Source organism: Haliotis rubra, unplaced genomic scaffold, assembly GCF_003918875.1.
Source record: "Haliotis rubra isolate DU_JTF1 unplaced genomic scaffold, ASM391887v1 Scf13, whole genome shotgun sequence".
In the NCBI taxonomy this organism is placed as follows: Eukaryota; Metazoa; Mollusca; class Gastropoda; order Lepetellida; family Haliotidae; genus Haliotis; species Haliotis rubra.
In genome coordinates this window covers 1,582,932-1,606,058 of record NW_025765225.1, presented here as the reverse complement: position 1 = coordinate 1,606,058, position 23,127 = coordinate 1,582,932, and the positions used below count along the sequence as shown (strand labels likewise).

General features: G+C 38.7%; 1 long non-coding RNA gene across 1 annotated transcript in view; it reads left to right on the top strand.

The window, feature by feature from the left end:
* The first annotated feature begins 722 nt into the window (after window positions 1-722).
* Window positions 723-23,127, top strand: part of LOC124267240 — a 34,454-nt gene continuing 12,049 nt past the window's right edge. The window contains exon 1 of the long non-coding RNA XR_006895984.1: window positions 723-1,083. This is a non-coding gene — a long non-coding RNA (uncharacterized LOC124267240). The remainder of the gene's footprint in view (window positions 1,084-23,127) is intronic.

The window sequence follows — 23,127 nt, the reverse complement described above, 5'->3', positions numbered from 1 at the left end:
TTGACAGAAAGATGGTCACATTTTATAATCCGTTGATCGTGATCAATACTTGCACTCCAGACATTTTAAAGAATTCTTTATCAATTATCAAGAGTGCGACAATGTATCCTGTTCTCTGTACATAAAATTGGGTATTTTCAGGGATTCTGTTCCACCGTCATGATCACATAATCATGAGTGAGTGAGTTAAATTTAACATCACCTCGGCAATATTTCAGCCATATAGTGACGAGAAAGGCTTTGCATACACAATAAATATAAGTTGTTAAATAATCAGTCATCGAGGGACTGTAAAAAACTAGACTATCACAGATGGTCCACATCAGCATGACCATCTTGACCAGATAACGACAACTTCTTTCTCTAACGACAGCTGCCCACTACCCTTACTGCCACATGCTCACACCTCCTCTCTCTCTCACATACACACACACACTTCTCCACCCTGTTCCGTGGTTGGCGAGGATGTACATAGTGCACTCATAATACTTTGTATCGACCAACAGTGAAAACATTTGTGTCTGGCAACACGGGGCTTACGACATTATTAGATGAACTGAAAGGCCTTCCCACTCAACACTACTCATTAGCAGCATGGACAGCTTTGCATATCCGTAATTTATCCCGGTCTGAGCTATTAGCATTTCACCACTTCCCTTCCCCCACAACCAATCCCTCGTAAATAGTTAAACTTTAATCTCGCTATATATATTGACGTTCTTAATAGCAGTTGTAACACTCGACAGAGGCTTCAATACAACCATCCATTACCATTGTGCAGTGTGAAGGTAGAATCGCCAAGCTTGTAGCAGAGCTTACTATTCTGACTAGACCAATCACAGAGCTCTAAGGGCCCTTGGTATTCAACACCCAGTTGTTCATCTCTCTCGCTGACTGGCTGGAACCATTAGCACCACCACGGCCGGGGCGATCTCAAACAGCGTGGGCCTAATGTCAATTTAATGGACGCTTAGTAATTTTGAGTTGTAAACCTACATTAACGAAAGCCTTTGCTTCAAGGACCAGTATACACAGAGGCTACAGCTGGGAACCGTGCAGATAAATCCACTCCGAAGTCTTCAGGTAAGGTAATTTATACATGATTTATTTTTCGTTCTTTAAAGGCACATATATAATATTATAGATCTAAACCGGATTTGTTTTTGTTTTTCATTCTTATACTTTTCAACCTTATATTGCATTGTAAACTGTTATGGCAAATATTAATAAGAAATTACCATTCTGGCAGGGTCCCTCCATATATGCATGAAAATACAATATATTCATGTTTTACATAATAAAAGGAATGAAAAAAACAACTCTTCAATACTGGAGACACTTTCCCCTTCTGTTTTTATATATAGAATCAGTTTCGACAATTTTTCTGATTTTCGCTGGTGTTCACGTTTTATGTTCATGTTTATTTTCCATTACATTGTTTTCGGTTTTATCCTTATGTTAAAATCTGTTCAAGCAATATCTTTCCCGGTGGCAGCTACGTTTGTGGCGTGACTGGTCTTATAACATGAATCATGTCACTCGGACAGCCTTAACACAAAAAACTACATTTTTTCCTTCTGTCATGAAACCTACGTTCCTTTTTTCTCAAATGTAATCAAAAGGTAATAAAAATGTTTTTCATATTGAATCCCTACTTAGATATTTAAGATTTAACCGGTTTGAAAAGAAAGTTCTTTGAATGCCTGAATCCTTACATTCTGTGTTATGTTTTTCCTCGGAATGTAACGTATGACGAAATGACGTAACGTCATTATTTGTATGTAAAAACTAATGCCCTCGTGAATGTAACATATATCATATTTGTGATTACACTTTCTTAACAAAGTACAGATTCTTGTACTTTTGTTGGGTTGAGTCCAATCAAAAACATTTGACCACTTTCTAAATGGCATTGTGTAATCATAGCAGTCGTGAATGTTACGTTTCCCGCTAGTCCCCTTCACTAACAGCTATGCTCTTCTCGGTTTTACCCAAATGCCAATGACAGTCTTTGGGTTTGATTCCAAGAACAGCAATAAAACTCTTTCAATAATCATGGCGAATATTCATTCTCAAACCTGTTAACGACCCATTTCCCAAATCCATATCCTCACAACCTTTCCAGAACCCTCACCTCTTTCTGACACCAATACTCTCATCCATGTCCTCCACCTTCATACCAGCCACATCTACAAACCTAAACTACACTTTCTGTAACTAAGAGAAACGCATGCGTATTTCTTGTATCGGCTACTTTCTCATTGGCTATGTCACCAACAGAAGAAAACAGAATATCCTAACGCATCTTTGGTTCCCTCAAAATTTAAACACTGGTTTTAATTTGAACCATAAATTCTTTGATATCTCAGGCTTCTTCAAAAACATTAGTTTAAAGTAACATTTATTTAGACCGAGATGGAGACATCCTTCTGTGCTAATTCGTGAGGGATTATTGAGACTGTAAAACAGAGGGAAGTTGAGCTGTTAGCTGGAAACCCATGACAGTTTGCTGACTCAGCTTCAAAAGAAAGATAGAAGTATTTCATTCGTAATTAAAGGCATATTTCACACATAACCTCTTTCAAAAGGGTATTTCTATAACAGGAATAATAGCTAAACTTGATGTTCGATCGATTATAATTTTGTGATGAAGGTATGTAGGTTTGGCTTAATTTGGTTTAGATATGGAAGGACCTATGTGGTAGTGATCATTTTGTAGATGATGTCCATGTCAGTGCATTGTAGATGATGATTTGATAACGTGTTGTTCTGTTGTTCTTTTTTGTTGTGGAGTGATTATGCAGTTGATATTCATGGGAGTATGTGGTAGATGTTGACGTGATTATGATGCTGAAGGTGACGGAATTATGTGGTAGATGGCAAAGTGATTATGTTGGTGCAGGTAATATGATGACGGGATTATGTAGTAGATGTTCATGGGAGTATGTAGTAGAGGGTGAAGTGATTATGTTGGTGAAGGTGACGGGATTATGTAGTTGATGGTCATGGGAGTATGTGGTAGATGGTGAAGTGATTATGTTGGTTAAGGTGACGGGATTATGTAGTTGATGGTCATGGGAGTATGTAGGAGGGTGAATGATTATGTTAGTGAAGAGGGATTATGAAGTGGGATTATGTTGGTGAAGGTGACGGGATTATGTAGTTGATGGTCATGGGAGTATGTGGTAGATGGTGAAGTGATTATGTTGGTGAAGGTGACGGGATTATGTAGTTGATGGTCATGGGAGTATGTAGTAGAGGGTGAAGTGATTATGTTGGTGAAGGTGACGGGATTATGTAGTTGATGGTCATGGGAGTATGTAGTAGAGGGTGAAGGGATTATGTTGGTTAAGGTGACGGGATTATGTAGTTGATGGTCATGGGAGTATGTGGTAGATGGTGAAGTGTTTATGTTGGTGAAGAGTGACGGGATTATGTAGTTGATGGTCATGGGAGTATGTAGTAGAGGGTGAAGTGATTATGTTGGTGAAGATGACGGGATTATGTAGTTGATGGTCATGGGAGTATGTGGTAGATGGTGAAGTGATTATGTTGGTTAAGGTGACGGGATTATGTAGTTGATGGTCATGGGAGTATGTAGTAGAGGGTGAAGTGATTATGTTGGTGAAGGTGACGGGATTATGTAGTTGATGGTCATGGGAGTATGTGGTAGATGGTGAAGTGATTATGTTGGTCAAGCTTTAAGGTGACGTGATGATGGGATTATGTAGTTGATGGTCATGGGAGTATGTGGTAGAGGGTGACATGATGACGGGATGATACGGAAGATGATGATGCCCTTGGTACGTGGTAACATTACGACTTGATGCTATCGCATTACTACTTTGCGTGTTGTTCACGTGCTAACGGGATCATCTGGTAAGTGACAATCGCCGTGATTAGGTGACAGATGGTGACTGTTTAATATAATGACGTGATGGCGGATTTGCGTGCTGCATGTGAAATCACTGCGGCACTATACAGCAGATGATTACTTGATGACGTTATAAAAGGGCAAATAGATGTGTGGTAGATAGTGAGGCGAAAAAGTTGATTATATGATGGATTATAACGTGAAAAAGCGATTATTAGCTCGTTAAAGTGAGTGAGTGAGTTTAGTTTTACGCCGCGCTCAGCAATATTCCAGCTATATGGCGCTGGTCTGTTAATAATCGAGTCTAGACAAGACAATCCAGTGATCAACAGCATGAGCATCGACCTACACAATTGGGATACGATAACATGTGTCAACCAAGTCAGCGAACCTGACCGATCCAGTTAGTCTCCTTTAACGACAACCATGGGTTACTGAAGATCAATTCTAACCCGGATCTTCACGGGTCTGTTCTGATAAAGTGATTGTGTGAGACATGTAAACCCCATAAAATAGGGAATACGGAAACACTAGTTTCATTGAAGACATATGACTTAAAACCAGCAACATGAAAACCGAAACCCATGTGACATGAGGAATAGGGGAAGTAATCCTGTTGCCCTTCACTGCTGTATAAAACAAGGCGGAAAACGATGGTATTTCGTTACGTGTTACAGAACCACGGAAAGATTTCCGCCAAACAATATCAGACGTTGTGAGCAAGAAGAAAATATTAAATTTGGTACAGGTTATCGTCGTGATCAGTTAGAGTTCCGGCTTTACAAAATACAGGGTGGTTAATTTACCATCTAAAAGCTTGTTCTTCTTCCTTTATACCACTGAGATAAGTGATACACGTAGGATGAAAGCACTTCCTACGAGGAAACCGTGTTAACAAACGAATATTTAGCGTCATCTCCTTCTACCTGTCACGTCTCCCAGTGTGTTACGATAGTTTGTCGACACAGGCTTCTTTGCAGAAGGGATCATTATTATCAAATGTGATTATAGATTTTATAATACTGTATATACATGCATTTATGCAATGTCCAGACACTGTTTCGTTTTTTTTAAGTTAAATTAATTCGTAAAATACATTTTATTTTGTTTATTGATTGTTGCCGAGGCTTATTTTCTAAGGGGAAGAAATTACTCATTTTAATTTCTTGGCGGTTCTCGCCTACATAGTTCTTACACTTTGTACTTCTGGGCAGCATGCATGTGTCCAGCGTTAAAGGTTGTGGGGTAGCATTGTGGTTAAAGCGTTCGCTCGTCACGCTGAAGACCCGGGTTCGATTCCCCTACATGGGTACAATGTGAGAAGCCCATTTCTTGTGTCCCCTGCTGTGATATTACTGGAATGTTGCTAAAAGCGGCGTAAAGCCATACTCACTCACTCACTGTTACAGTTTTACCGAAATGACAAGAGATAATTCAATAATGGACACAATCTGTTTAGAATATACATATTTAGCACGGTACACTCTTAGTGTAAACAAACTAAATCCTTAACTACACGGCGTGATCGATGGTTAATAGCAAAGGGAACAGTTTGCAGATAGTCTTGTGAATGTGTCAGTGAGAACTATGACAGGTTCAGGGCAAAATAGAAGATATATTCAACATCAAACGAACAATGTCTAGTTCGATTTCTCACATTTGATGCCGAGTGAAATAATCTGAACTATCTTGAGACATTGCCAGATGACACAACTACGATATCGCTAACTCGAAATAAACTGCTTTATAAATTATATCTTTCTCATATCCTCAAACTACAGAACGTATAGATCTTCGTCACCAAGCTGGTTCATTGGTAAATAATGTACAAGATTTCCAATACTAATGTCCTTAATCTTCAGTCTACAAACACAGTGTGCGAAAAATGTTCTCAGACAACTCCCAACCATCGGGAATTCTTTTGAATGTTGTTCTTTTTTCTTCAAATGGCAGGTTTGCCCTGAGGGACAAGGAAAGACAATTTGGACAAGTTGGTTGTATTCAATCATTCATCATTCAAAACTGGCTTTAACGGGAGATCGCTTATTTGATATCAGGCGATAATCCCAAAGTGATATCGCTGCAATAAATTCCAATGTTTAATTTCCAGACCATTGTGACATAATCGGTTGCCTTGGCGTCGCAATCAAATAGCAACACAAGGTTACTCTGGAACAGCCTCCCTATCACTATAGGAGAAATCAACTGTTTAGACTCTTTCAAAAAAAACTAAAACCCCATCTGTTTACAGCATACCTCTCATAGTCTTTCTTCTTCAGCGCCGTTGAGCAAATACTTTTTGGAAACAGGCGCTATATAAATTCATTATCATTATCATCATTATCCTTTATCTTTCCATCACTGAAACTGCTTTGTTGTACTTCACTCAAGGTAACTATATTCAGACTGAATGTGTGAAAGAATGAACCTCACGCTCGTGTCAAACATACCAACACGCGTCGATAAAACCCTCAACAATCTTGAGATATTGATCTGATATAAGAATAGACAAAGATAGAAATTATATATAACTAATAACAAAAACATATTCAGCATAACTTGTTTCATATATAATGTTGTTCAAGTTGCCTAATGATTCATGTTGATATTTGTGTGTTTGTTTATTCACATTTCATACCAGGCAAGTTCTTTTCAAAACTTTTGAGCAAATATTGGAAACAGGTTAAAGACAATCATGAACAAAATGATAGTTCCGTGTTCTTCTTTTGTTAACTACAAGAGTGGAATGGCGCCATTACCATCTCCATGGGGGACGCTGAGGTAGCCTAGTGGTTAAACCGTTCGCTCGTCACGCAGCAGCCCCGGGTTCGATTCCCCACATGGGTACAATGTGTGAAACCCATTTCTGGTGTCCCCCACCGTGATGTTGCTGGAATATTGCTAAATGTGGCGTAAAACCATACTCACTCGTCTCCATGAGCCAGTGAAACTGTTTGAATCTCACTGCAACATCTTTATCTTCAAAAACATTGAGAGAAAAAAACGTTAAAACCGTTAAATTAAATACCTTTGTAGCCTACAATCTTCCAAGAAAAAGAAATCTGAATTGTGTACTTTAAAACAACCTCAATTCAATAAAATGCTCACAAGGAAAGTTATATATGATTTTCAGTATATTTTGTCTTTTTCAATCAAGTGAGAGTTGTTTGAATGATCATACTTTTTTGGGAAGTGACATAAATGTTGAAACTCACGAGCAGCAAATACTAGTTTGTTAATTTGATGGCATGCGTTATGTGGCTAGTTTGTGGTTGCGTTTAACATATCATACGACAATCCCCACTGCTGAAGGCTGTTTCTGTCTTCAACGAAGGTAAATGCATACTGATGATGAAACCCCAGTATTAGTAGTCACCAGTCAATTATTTACTTCAGTCTACCTGCAGTTTAATCAAGATTTTTAATCATGTCAGTGAAGCTTCAGAGCACGCTTGTATATTGATCATGATTTTGATGTATTCAATTTCGCGGCGAACACCTGATGTATTAGATAGTGATTGTTAACCACATGCTTAAGCATTAGGAATGGATTCTGCTTTCAGCAGAGATTTCTTGCTGTCTTGTTGTCTTGGATACGTATGTTCGTCTTAATAACTTGCTACTGACATTGCTGCTAACGATGTCTACATATCGCTATGGCTAAAACCTACTGACCATGTATAGACATTGCTATGGATCAGCCCTGCTGACAATATCTCCATAGCAATGGTTCAATGCTACCGACGATTTATTGTTCACAGTGGCTAATTCAAATAGTGATGATACAAGCTCTCGTAAAAAGGTTAGCGTATCCTGCTACACCGATGACAATAGTCTGAAATACATGCACAGACAAGTCATTTGTTCATGGTTACAATATTATAGTACAAGCAAAATACCATTATGTTTGTCACGAATGCATAAATTTGAAAATGTCATCCACACAGTTACTATGATGAAGTATGTCATATGGGTATTTACTATGATGAAGTATGTAATATGGGTATTTACTATGATGAAGTATGTAATATGGGTATTTACTATGATGAAGTATGTCATATGGGCATTTACTATGATGAAGTATGTCATATGGGTATTTACTATGATGAAGTATGTCATATGGGTATTTACTATGATGAAGTATGTCATATGGGTATTTACTATGATGAAGTATGTCATATGGGCATTTACTATGATGAAGTATGTCATATGGGTATTTACTATAATGAAGTATATCATATGGGTATTTACTATAATGAAGTATGTCATATGGGTATTTACTATAATGAAGTATGTCATATGGGTATTTACTATGATGAAGTATGTCATATGGGCATTTACTATGATGAAGTATGTCATATGGGTATTTACTATAATGAAGTATATCATATGGGTATTTACTATAATGAAGTATGTCATATGGGTATTTACTATGATGAGGTATGTCATATGGGTATTTACTATGATGAAGTATGTCATATGGCCATTTACTATGATGAGAAATGTCATTGGATTGGCCGGTTATCCTTGGTCTTCAGCAAACCATGCTTGTCGTAAGAAGTGACTAACGGGATCGGGTGGTCAGACTCGCTGACTCGCTCATGCTGTTGATCACTGGATTGTCTGGTCCAGACTCGATTATTTACCGACGACCGCCATATAGCTGGAATATTGCCGAGTGCGGCTTAAAACTAAACTCACTCAGTTCCGCACTAAACGGCTAACAAACGTTTATCACATGTCCAGTTCATTTTTTTATAAAAACATAGAAAAGTGGCATTATCAAAGTGTAAACTTCTCCTTTTAACGTTTATCCGATTCTTCACTGGAACTACATTTCACGTCTGACAATAAATTAACTTTTCTTTTTCAAACAAGGTTTCATTACAACACATATTTACACATTGGCATTACATGAAATAGTTATACTGAACGATATACATGTATAAAAAATAAACTAACCTTCTGAGACCGTTTCTAGTTCAAACTATACTAAAACGTCTAGTGACTTAAAGCCTTTTCTGATGTTGCATTACAAATTAACACTCGTTGATAAATAATGAGTTGTGTATGTTTATGGAATGGAAACAACGTAAGAAGTGGAACTCGCCTAAGCGTGTAGAACATACTCGCCAATGTCAGTGGTAAAGTTAATCGTTTGGAATGTGCGTCACAGTCAAATTGGTGTCTCTTAAACTTGAAAATACGTATTTAAAGGAAGTAAATTTCACATCGTTCGACAGGGTGAACTTTATTTTTAAATGAACCGCTTAATATTGAATATAATTTTGTTTCGGTATAGTTCTGACAGTTATTAGATCAGAAAGTGGATATATCAACAGCAGAGTGAGTGAGTTTTAGTTTTACGCCGCTTTTATAATATTACAGCAATATCGCGGTGGGGGACACCAGAAATGGGCTTCACACATTGTACAAATGTGGTCAGTCGAACCTGGGTCTTAGGCGTGACGAGCAAACGCTTTAACCACAAGGTTACTCGACCGCCCTTCCGTAACAGAATTCCAAGGGATGTGTTGAGGTTATGAAGAACAATCTACGGCCTATCCGTGAATAGTGTTGTGTCCCTGCAAGGTAAACTTTTTTGCCTTTCAAATAAGGGCTTACATGAGTACCTGAAACGTTACATTAACTGAAATTAAAGTAAAAGTTTAATTCAAAACTTTGAAGCTCAAACAAAGAAAAGCATGATAAATATAATAGGGTTTAATTAGGCCATCTATAAAATATGTGAAAATCCACACGGTACATTAACGAAATTATCAATTTATTTATAATGTCAACAGGGTTCCTGAAATATTTCAAAATTCTTCCAAGTAGCAAGTTCCAGGCAGTACATTGTTCTGTGTGCGCAGTATATGATAAAGTCAAATCAATCCTGTAGCAATACCATAGACAGGAACATCAATAAAGGTACTTGGTAAGCTGTACACAATCATACACACCCTCTTATAGTAGCTCAGTGCATTTATACACTGCATCATTCAATGGGTACGGAAAGTATATGCCCCTTGAATGACCCCACCTTTAGGGTGTGATGAGTGTAGTGAATCCCTCCAACGTATTAGATTAATAGCAATAGATTACCGTAGGTCATCACGCCATGCTAATTAACTGTTGGAGTGTAGTGCATGTCGTTGAACTTCAGTTCTGGCTTGATGAAGTCAACCAATGTCCCTTTGTTGTTCGTGAGCTGTAATGGTTTCTCCAATCTCATGGGACTTTAGTGTTTTGTACAACGTATCAAAGATAACTTGAACGGATTAATTGTTCAAAAGTGGCAATATTACTTAATCTAATTTCTTGTCGAAAACAGAATATAAAGTAACAAGTATAGCTTCCCTCCAATCTGAAAATAAATATACTTTATTACCAATTAAGAGATAACGGCGAGGTTTCGTAACACACTGTGATGTTTGTATTTGCTGAATATTTTATTCCAATGCAGATAAATATATACTCTCCCAAAAAAGAAACGCATCACGAAAATAGCAATGTCATGTAGCAATGAAATAAAACGTGATTCATTTTACAAAAGGTTTTGCTCTGTTTATGAGTCCTATGGTGTTTATGTTTTGAAACAAAACGCACCATCCGTAAAATACCCGTATTTAACAACATGATTTTCACTTTCGGCGTGTAGTGTCACAGAACACACAATTCACATGCAATGCACGTGAAAGTTGGGGATCAGATAGTCTCAATGATGGGTATAAAAGGTTGATCGCTGTCTGTCGATTATTCACTATATTTGGAATATTGTTGACGAACGCAAAATGCCACGTCTAAGGGAAGCCAACCGACATATCGCCATTGGTTTGCTTGAAGCTGGCCAGTCTCAACGTGCACTTGCCGGACGCATGAATGCTACGGCGACCAGTACCGCTCGACAAATACCCGGATTAAGGAGGCTGTCTGCACAGACCGTCAGGAAAAGGTTGAGAGAGGCTGGTTAACGTGCCAGAAGACCTTATTTTGGCCCTGTGCTTCGACAACGACATCGTCGACATCGAGTTCAATGGTGCACCAACGTTCAGGCCTGGAACCTACCGAATTGGCGTAGAATCTGGTTCAGTGATGAATCACGATTTCTACTGGAACGACGCGATGGAAGAATGCGGGTGTACAGACGTCGACGTGAACATTTCGCCGACGCTTGCGTTCCCCAGGTGGACAGATTCGGCTGGGGCAGTGTTATGATGTGGGGAGCGATCACCTGCGGTAGGAGAAGTGATTTGGTGATGATCCAGGGCAACCTGATAGCTCAACGGTACTGTGACGAAATCCTACGCCCACACCTCCGTCCAATCATTGATCGCCAGAGGGAGTTGTTTCAACAGGACAATGCCAGGCCCCACACAGCACGTCACACTAGAGACTTCCTCCAGAACCACAACATCAATGTGCTCCCCTGGCCCTCAAGATCACCGGACTTAAACCCGATCGAACATCTGTTGGATGCCCTGGACAGACGGGTGCGACGCCGTAACCCTCAGCCCCAGACACTTCAGCAACTCGCACAGGCACTACAGGCAGAGTGGGCTGCGATTGGGCAACACGAGATTCTGAGACTTATTCGTTCGATGCCAAGGCGATGCCATGCAGTTCTGGATGCCCACGGTGGTCACACGAGGTATTGACTTCAGCGCCACCACACGTCTCCATGTGACACTCAAACTGACTTTCATCGGTCGAGTTGATATAGCGAAATTGCATTCCCAGTGTGCAATTTCGCTATATTTCATTGATTCATAAAGCCTACAAGATGTTTCAAAATAATCATAAAAATACACTTGAAATTCCTATATGTGTTTCCTTTTTGGGAGAGTATATTTCCTTATGTGATCTTACCTTACTACTTTCAGATTGTAGCTGATCTCGCGTTGGTACATGTGTGTGTAGACTCCAGTGTATATTTATAGCTGACACATACTAAACTGGTTGAGTAGGCATATTAAATATGCACTGCAGTGGTTAAAGCGTTCACTCGTCACACCGAAGATCCGGGTTCGATTCCCCACATGGGTACAATGTGTGAAGCTGGTGTCCCCCGTCGTGATATTGCTGGAATATTGCTAAAAGTGGCGTAAAACTCAACTCACCTAATCACAGATGTCTCTTCTTGACTTTGGACCATGTACATCTTTTCAGACTGACATCACGTTTTGATTATTACCAAACCGTGGAATATCGGAAAGATTTTAGTACATATATCTTCCTAATATTAACCTTTGTACCAATATCTTAGTGGGTCATATGTTTCTGATATAATTTGGGACGTTGGGATAGCCTAATTGTTAAAGCGCCCGCTCGACACGCTGAAGACCCGGGTTCGATTCCCAACATGCTTAGAACTTAGAATGTGTGAAACCCACCTAGTGTTCATCACTATGATATTGCTGGGATATTGCTCAAAAGTGGCATAAAACCATACTCACTCATCCACTCTCTGATATATTTCACTGTAACTAAAGGTTATTAATTTGTGATCAAACAGTAGAAGTCTGTTCCTTATTTTTATATGTATGTGGTGATTTGAGTGTCATATAGGCCATTTGACCGGGCAGTATATTTTATTACAGAATATTTTAACTGTAACTATGCCAAGAGTAGACCGTGATTCGTGAAAAGGAAGATCAGCGTTTTGGGAAAATCCTATATTAAAAGAAATTATGTTTACTACCGCATGGACCTGTGAAGATCCCTGTTAAAAATTATCCTCAGCAGCCCGTGTTTGTTGTAAGAGCCGACTAACGGGATCGGTTCAAAACACTTGGTAACGCCTTATCCACCCATTCACTCTAGGGTTTGGGGGAACACGACCAGTCGATTATTTTTACAACGCGCTTGTAGGCTATTCCAGTACCTATGAACATATGAGAGTTCTCAATCAGTCCGTATATTCCAATATTCCTCGTATGTTACCAGTTACAATGTCAAAACTAAAATATTAATTATACACATCCATATAAAATGACACACCTTATAAAATTAAGAATATCAAAACGGTAATGTTGACATTTTCAACAATATGAAGTTTTGTGTGACATTTAGTGACTCCACTTAACAGGTGGGTACCATATACCTAACTGAGACTTAAAAGCCATGGTCAAGGGTGATGGACATACAACATATGTCTCACATTTGATGACATTTAATGACTGCACTTAAAAGGTGGGTAACCTTTTCTTATACATATACCTAACTGAGACTTAAAGGTCATGGTCACGGGTGATGGACATACAATATATGTCTCACATCGTGCTGATGCTGCCACAGTAAAACCTACTTGGTACTAATTCATCAGACAGTTTTCAGATATGTATATAAAACCTTAACAGTTCTAGCGTTACTTTTAATCCCCGCGTTTAGCTACTGTTCATCAACAACGCAATCAAACTCACTGTAAGCTACAAGTAATGCACAATGTTCATCCGTTATCACATTTGCGACCACTGAGGAGGTCACATGTGTGTTTCATACTTTAATGACGGACATGTTCTTGACAAAGGTGCTTTATTAACAATAGTATGCTGTTTCCAGTGAACGACTAATGGCCAATTATGTATCACTGATGTTGGATGGTGGTGTTTGGGAAAAATATTTCAGGTGAAGTGAGGACGAATGCTCTTGAGACTCGAGGGTGACCAGTATGTGATGGGAATCGTGATTTGATTACGTTAAGTCTCTCAGCTTACCGGATTCACAAATAAGTCAATAAAACTTGACTATATATCAAACAAGGTCGTTTCTCCAGATTTTTCTATACATCTACAATGGGTTTAATAGTTTCCGCAATGCAGGATGTATGGGAAATCGAGGTATACTATGAAATAACCTTTTAGCGTCGAAGTTTTGACAAGTCTAGTTTTGTTTTCCAGGGGTTCAGTGATCTCCCAGCAGAGTCTTTGTTTATACACTGTTCCAATGTTGGGAACCGTCCAACTGAATATTGTAAATCACGACTCTATTGCAATTGAGACAGACACTTATGGCGACTTCATCGCTACCAGATTGTGCGGTCCGGTAGTCATAATAACACTCGAAGGTCCAGCTGATTTACAGACTGCCGTCATATGGCTGGAACATTGCTGAGAGTGGTTTTAAACAAGAAATAGATATGGCAGTAGGATAATATACATCACTCGACGTTCCTTTGTTATTTGAGGGAACTCAACGATTCTATAATTTGTCGCTTTCATTTACATTTTTCGATAGGAGGGATACGGAAACAAACCGAGAAATATGCAAACAGTAAACGTCAGCACCATAGAACAACCAGACTCTATCTTCTTTCAAACAGGACACTTGGAAACAGCTTCCTTGGTCATAAACGGCAAATTAGTGGTGAAAATTGTATGAATGGATTACTAAAAATCAATGACAGTCTCTTGTTTGAAAATTCTGCTTAAACACAAATATTTCTAATAACCATTATTAGAATATGTTCTGTTATTTTGGACGATTTGATTTTGAACTTCACCTGCTAGAGTTTAGTACAAGCATTTGAATTCAGGAAATAGTTCTTAAGATAACTAGATTCTCAAAGTGCCTAATGCCTCGCGAGCAAAGTGGCAGGTGTAACTAGAACAAACGATGTTAGAAAGTGGTTGGAAGAGGTCACAAATACCATTGGCACATTGAAAGTCACTAAGCAGGTCACAGATCGTCAGATGTGTCTGAGGCTGAGTCAATATCCGTGGGAGTGTGGGTCTAATCACGATAAATATAAATATACACACTGAGAAGGAAAATAAGTTTTAGAATGTAAATTTAGAAGATTTAAAATATTGACTCCAGTCCGTTGGCGTAAAGGTTAGAGCATATTTAAGTATCTATTTAAGTATCTAGTGCTGTTTTGACCTTGCTGTATTCAATCAAATGTAAAATGTAAGAATCTGCTAGGATGGTACGGTACAAATTTAAATTGAAACAATTTCCATTTCCTCTTAAGTATGAAGACATTAACGAATTTTCATAGCAATTAAATTCAGGAGTGTTGTCAATATGCTAAGATCGTGTTTACTTTAGTTTTCGTGGATCTTCATCCTTCTTTCATTCCCTGTGCAATATGTTTCAGAAATACTGCATTATGACACATTTGCATAGACTCACTCACTCATTCACTCCACTCCATCTACGTCATCCACCTGCTGGAGCTATCGTGTTGACCATCGTTTCCTGTCTCGTTCCCTCATCCTCTTGATGAAGTTGATAAAGTGTAATTACCGAGTGATCAAAGAGTGATTACATTCCTGCTGTCCCAACATACAACACTACGCCACCGGCAACACAGATCTATTCCTGTGCTATACAACAGGACCAGCATGGTAAACATGTGCCTTATACCGTTGTACATATGACTGCTGTGCCTGTTTGTAGTAGTAAAGGATTAGCTGAAAATGTATGTCCTATTGAATAATATTCAGCAATTAGACAATTTTAATCAAATGGAAACGAAGTTTGAACACATGACACACATTTGTATGGATAACAACTTCTTTTATTCTTTATACGACGTTTCAGAGCTAATTCTTGTTTCTTCATCAACTGAATGATCAGAAGGAGCAAGAATTAGCTTTGGAACGTCGTATAAAGAATAAAAATAAGTTGTTATCCATACAAATGTGTCATGTATTCATGTTTGTCCAGGACGGTGGGGTAGAATAGTGGTTAAAGCGTTTGCTCATCACGCAGATTCCCCACATGGGTACAATGTGTGAAGCCCATTTCTGGTGTCCCCCGCCGTGATATTGCTGGATTATTGCTTAAAGCGGCGTAAAACTAAGACTCACTCACTGTTACATGTTTACAAGACAAACTCACTCACTCACTCAACTTATAAATGCCTTTCAAGAACTTGGAAACGAAGTAGCAAAAATGTCAGATGCCAACTAGGTATGCTGGGGAATACTATTAGTATGATAGTTTCAGTTCCTACCTTCAGAAGACATGAACCGAATATTCTTAGTTTTGCCAAAGTACAAAAGCTGTCTCCCACTCACAGTATGCGGCTTTTTGCTTGCACTCAACAATAGCGCAACTGTGACTCCGGCCTATTTATAATCGAGTCTGGGTCAGACAACTCTGTGCTTGACAGTATCAGCAAAACATATGTCACCAAGCCAGACCACGTATGTTGGTCAGTAACGTATGTTGGTCATTATCATACGACCAACATACGTTACTGGTGGGAGATGAGTTCCATGGTGTTCAATTATATTTATTCAGGATCCGCTTGTATGAGCATATATAAAGAAATATTACAATGCACTGAATAATCATTATCTAGAGATGACTCTGTTGGTTTTTGTGTGAAACGAGTGTTTTTCTCCAAAATAGAAACAAAAATCATACCATGGTTTTCATTATGCTGCTTAAGACACAAAACATGCAGAATATTTGAGTTCAAAACATGAATTTATGACTTTGCTCATAGGAAAAAACAAGTAATATCAATATACACCAGATAGTTTTCGAGTATTTTCTTTCGCGACTGCACTCAAGGGACAGGAAACTGCATAACAGTAATTAAAATATCAGATATTCAAGAGAAGAGGTATTACAGTCAGAAATATTAAACGTCAAGGCCAGAAATAATCAGTACCGAGCATCTCCCGAAACAGATTCAATGTAAATTGTAAATAGATCACTGAAAATAATTGAGCTTGGCAAAAAGGATAAGCATGTCCTACTCTACAGCTGTCAACACAATTTACATGAAAAGGTAGCCGCGGTGGCGGAGCAGGTTAGGCGGCTGACTCTGTGTGCTGGCGATTAGGTGCCTGACTCTGAGGGTGTAGGGTCGAATCCCGGATGAGACTCAAACCAACAAAAGTACTAGAATCTGTACTTTACTGAGAAAGTGTAATCTCAAATATAACATATGTTACAACTGACCACTTTCTAAATGGCATTGTGTATTCATAGGTAAATGGTTGTCTCGCATTACCTTCAACCGATAAAGCTAAAAAGGCTAAGAAATATGACATATGCCGTGACTTCAGTTAAACCTTCCAGGGACAAGGACTGATTAAAGGCTAAATTGATGTTTACATACTCTTAAAGTCACTTTGTTAGGTATATACTAATACGTGAATGTATGTGAATTTGAGAACCTATTATTCCTCAGTTACTTTTTTCACGATACCGGAACGATGAGGTGTTTTCTCTAGGCGTACTTTTTAATGGAAGCTATTTAAGTATTCCTTCTAAAATACTTTATTGCGAAACACACTCAGCAATCATCATAAATTTGGTCTTTTCCTCCTCTGTGGTTCGATGTAGACATTAACGATTTATAGAATTGAATTTCTCGCTCTGAAACCAATCTGCGTTAGATTTTTATTCCTGCAACATATACATTCTATTACGTGTCATTGCACAATCCCGACATCTCGAGATTAATACTCCTTACTGAAACAATATTTTGTATCCCAAATGGCAGTTATGTTGGCCATTAGCCAGTTTTATATGCTCTATTCGTATATATTAGGAAGATTCTCATGTTCTAATCAACGAGCATTGCAACAAGACCAATGTGGTTTCTTTCATTTTTGCAAAAACAAGTATGGATTTTAATCAACAGTATTTACTAAAAAGATAGAATTGGTTTGTATCTTCCATGAAGCAAAGGGCTAGAGTAGCATGACTTAGTTATATTCCCATCTAGACGTCTTCTTATTTTGAGGAGTCTTGATTAAATATGTTCACCAACTTGACATTTTATGTGTTATGTACGTGCACTTGACGGGAGTATACTGTCACAACAAATGTCGTCATTAATATCGTTCCTTATCCTAAAGCATTAAGACTAAGAACGTGCAGGCATGTATGTTTGTATGTATGTATGTCCGCACGCATGAACGCCTGCACACATGCATACATACCTACGTGAAGATATGGGTTAGAATTGGTCTTCAGCAACCCACATGCTCTTTGTAGGACTAAAGGGATCGGGTGGTGAGGCTCGCTTACTTGGTTGACACATGTCATCGTATCCTAATTGAGCAGAACGATACTCGTGATGTTGATCACTGGATCGTCTGATCGAGACTCGATTATGTACAACCGCCGCCATGTAGCTAAATGTTAAGTGCGGCGTTAAACAACGAACAAAACATACATACATACATACATACATACATACATACATACATACATACATACATACATACATACATACATACATACATACATACATACATACATACATACATACATACATACATACATACATACATACATACATACATACATACATACATACATACATACATACATGTATAATAGACATAACAATAACAAAAGCAGTAAAATCAGTCTCTCCTAACCTCATACGTACATACATGCATACATACATGAGGTTAAGAGACATTGATTTTATTGCTTTCGTTATTGTGATGTCGATTATTGAAAGGATCTTGTCATGCGTAGGTTATTAACGACAATTATTAACCATCAACAAATCTTTAAGGCAACTTTCCTCAGCCCATCCAGCAAACACATTCATAATATCTGATGACCAGTTTCCTGTCTCTATATTGATCTTTCGGGTCTATTTTCATAGACTCAAGAAAAGATACCCTCTTGCCCACATCCCATCATACCGGTGTATGTTTGGCTTAACAAGATAACGTGATAATGTAAGTTCTAAACCGACTCTGATTTCCCCTGTAGAACAAACCTGATTCACCGACATGTATCCCACGATCAACATGTGATCACGTCCTGAAAGCGACTTAGCGTTTGACCTAACGAACACTAAAAGGTTTTAAGTACTCTTTTGTGCCTAAAGTTAGGACAGCGTGTGATTAAAGATCAATACCTCTCCACAGGGCAGCTCTATGTTGACTGCTTTGTAATTCAATCTGGGTAATGATATTACCACGCAAATGATTCAAACCGATGCTCAGGGACCAATATAATGGTCTGGCATGGGTATAAATAAACTTTGATCACCTAGCCTTGTTTGTGTAGTATTAGCGGTTTAGGGTTATCCTGTACCGTAGATAAAACACAGTGAAGCATTACAAAATATTCTCAGCACGAATGCATTACCATCGCCCGTGATAATTGCATCAACCTTATCCTTAAGACATTCATGTTATAATACGCTTTTTAAGAATTTGATTCCTGGCTGTAATTAACAGATACTTTCTAAGTTGATGTGAAACAAAGCATTCCTAATATTAATGATTTGCATGACAGGGTCCACTTGCCCAAAGCGGCCTTAGCACTACGACAATCGTAAGCCTTTGGTAACGGATGGGAGTTGCGATAGTCGCAGTGCTAGGATCCACTTCGTGCAAGTGGACACAGAACGTTAATTATACACTGTTTTCGTGTTCAATATATTTAGTTTTGTCTCTTTATATTTCAGAATATTTAGGATACATGTGACACGACAAAACATACCGAAATACTCAAATGATTGAGTTATATTGAAATCAATCATAATGCTGCAAATAAAACTTCGTGTTACAAAGCGTCGTAAACAGTTTTTCACATTTTAATTTACCTACGGTCAGGCAGCAATTATATCGTTTGTTTTAGACAAGTGCAACACAACAAACATCCATCAATGAAGATTTTAGGTCTTTAGAGTCATATCCCATGTAAACGACCAAGATCAAAGTTTCTCTTGTTTGAAACCAAACACTTTTTAAAGATTAAGTATTGTTTTCTGCCATAAATTAAAATTAACTGGTACATCTTGTTGTGTTTATTTATTTGATGAAATGTTGGAACAGGTGCAAGAGTAGATCCAGCCTCTATTTTCTTTCCAGTCCCTTTGTCAATTCATGTACATTCTCTGACACTAATTATTAGTACTTCATACTCAGTCAGAGAGAACAGCTCACGAACAAGCCATTGATTTATAACCCGTGTGGGTAAAACTAATAATTCACCACGAATCATAACTCCACAGCAAGGAATAATAACGCCATACCGGTGACATTTGTGTCACGTATAAGTGAACATTTACGTTAAACAGATTAGGATTTTAACATCTGTTCTCACAAAGTAGAGTATTTTAGTTTCAAGTATAATTCATGTAATTGAAATCGTTTTTAAAATTTCATTCAAAGCTTTCTAAATCTTGCAAATAAAGCAATACAGATTTTCAAGTTAACGATATAAGGATACAAGTGGAGTCAAAATATTTGAAATATTTTCCACCTGAACGATCCATTAAGCGCTTTACCACAGAAGATGTTGGTATGGTTACGGTTGATCAACGACTCACCACATGTCACATAGCCACGAGAGTGGTTTCTGACTCCTGATCAGCACCGCTTCAGCTTCTTTATCTCTCGTGAGAATTCACGTCATTTTTATGTGGATACAAGTTATGTTGTTGAATGGTTTGCAATCATGAAAAGGTCTTTGCTTCACCGCCAACAGCCAGAGATTAAACAGCAGCTTTTGAAAATCGTCTCCGAAGAAGAAAAAAAAGTCTGTTCAATTAACTTCGGTTTTCTGGGATTCCAAATTAAACCCTGTTGTTGGCAGGGCCCAGGTCAGACCATCAATGACTGTTATCGTACTAATTTGCCTAGAAAACTACGTAAGAATTGCAACGTAGTGAACACTTATTGAAGCAATTTTGTTCCACAAGTATAATTCACCAGTGCCTGAGTCATCGTGCCCTGATAGGATACATCGATGCTCGTGATATCAGTCACCGGACGTATCTGTCAAACTTTTTGCAAATGATGACAACGTCATTCCTGATGTGGAGGGGGCGGTCGGGTAGCGTAGTGGTTAAAGCGTTTGCTCGTCACGCCGAAGACCCTGGTTTGATTCCCCACATGGGTACAAAGTGTGAAACCCATTTCTGGTATCCCCCGCCGTGATATTGCTGGAAAATTGCTAAAAGCGGCGTAAAAATACATTCACTCTCTCCTGGTGTGGAGGACGTTTACATCAGTAGAAGGAAGCCTTCTACACCAGAATGATCCAGCACTAGGTCACAGTTGTGGGGATTCTATGTGTCTGAGGGAATGTTGTTGAAGAATATTTATCAGCCATCTCCATCAACACTGTCTAGTATAATTTGGCTCAGAGTGTTTCAGCCACCCATAATATGTCAGGTAATTACTTTACGTCTCTGTCTGGTCAGCTCATATTAATCTCAAGTGAACTTCGAACTCCAATTTCCATAACTGGCTGAGAGCTGATTAAGTGATAATCTTGATAATATTCTTGAAAGTGTAGTCAATCCTTACCTGTGTAATTACTCTTCTAAACTTGTGTTAGCAGGGTATAGTTCATGCATCGGTAGTCACGATATATACTCAAGGTAACGGTGCTCATGACTGGACGATCGTGAGTATATGGACTTAGATATCGATCACTCTGTGTATAACAGACCAGTTCGAACACAGAATTGGGGAGCTTGGCGTCGTTGGTCCGCGTATTGGTACAAAGCAGGTGGCTAAACTAAATTGGCGTTGTATCATAATCGGTGGCAAGGCAAAACAAAAGGGACTTAGAAATGATTCATTATCGATTCATTACGAGTCTATCTTTTGAGGCACACATGATCCACCATAACCACTCAGCAACAGTTACCTTTAAATCTAAAAGGAAAAGGAGGAGTCATAGCACATATACATCTTGTTACTGGAAGATAACAGATTCCCTACAACCCATTTTGATCTTCATCAGTACATTGTAGCTAAACATGTTGGTCTTAACCGGTAAACTACAGACAACTGATGAACATTTGCGCTGGAACATCACCTACAATCAGTATAGATCTGCAGCGGTACATCACCTACAACCCATATAGACCGACAATGCATGTAGACCTGAAGCGGTGTATTACCTACAACCCATGTAGATCTGAAGCGGTACATTACCCACAATCCATGTAGATCTACAGCGGTACATTACCCACAATCCATGTAGACCTACAGCGGTACATTACCCACAATCCATGTAGACCTGAAGCGGTACATAACCTACAATCCATGTAGACCTGAAGCGGTACATTACCTACAATCAGAATAGATCTGAAGCGGTACATTACCCACAATCCATGTAGATCTACAGCGGTACATTACCGACAACCCATGTAGATCTCCAGCGGTACATTGCCTACAATCCATGTAGATCTCCAGCGGTACATTACACACAATCCATGTAGATCTCCAGCGGTACATTACCTACAACCCATTTAGATCTCCAGCGGTACATTGCCTACAATCCATGTAGATCTCCAGCGGTACATTACCTACAATCCATGTAGATCTACAGCGGTACATTACCCACAATCGTTGTAGCTATACAGCGGTACATTACATACAACCCATTTAGATCTCCAGCGGTACATTTCCTATGATCCGTGTAGATCTGCGGAGCTGTGATGATAACCGAGATCACCTGAACTGACCTTTATTTCACTCGTGGTTACATGATATAACATGTTGAGAGTTAACAGAGGTCAACATATACTCATGCATGGCTGTGTTGTGTTCAACAGTCACTTAAAAACATTTACAGAAAATCAACCACTCCTCCTGGTAAATATATCTCAAACAGTTCAGACGCCCTTGTACAATAAAAAAGATATATTTGGAGCAACAGGTAACACACTATTCACAAATTTAGATATAATGATACTTCATACGACCATCCCCTCCAGAAGCATCAAAGGGTTGTCACGAACGTAATGTAACAGGTGCTTGCAATGACTGACTGATGACTGCTGATGGATCTATTGTCGGATATTCATTGTTCGATGAGCATTTAATACGTTATCACTTAGCGTCGACTTTGATCACAGGCATCTATGGCAGTACGGCTGCACATATTTACTACGGTAATGCCACAGACCATGACTCTTTCTGGTTATACAGTAGGATTTCTCATGTTTCGCTTTCCCGTATGTGTAATATGTGTGAATAGAAGCAACAAAGGCCTTTCCATACTCATAAGAAATCCATTAGAGTCTTTTGTACGTTTCCGAATCACATGATCATGTGTTTATGAACCACTTTCACCAAACTATTGGTACCAGGTCAGTGCATCCTTGCCCATCGATGGTAAACGTCACAAACACATGCACAGGCAAGTCGATTATTTACTCAAAGAAACACGGACACTTTCAGGTACGTGTCATATTTGGTTTTCTCCTGCATTGAGATAATGCTACAAAGCAGCAATCCAAATTCAGACACACATATCTATATTGTATATACATTCACTTGCATTGCATATACATCGTC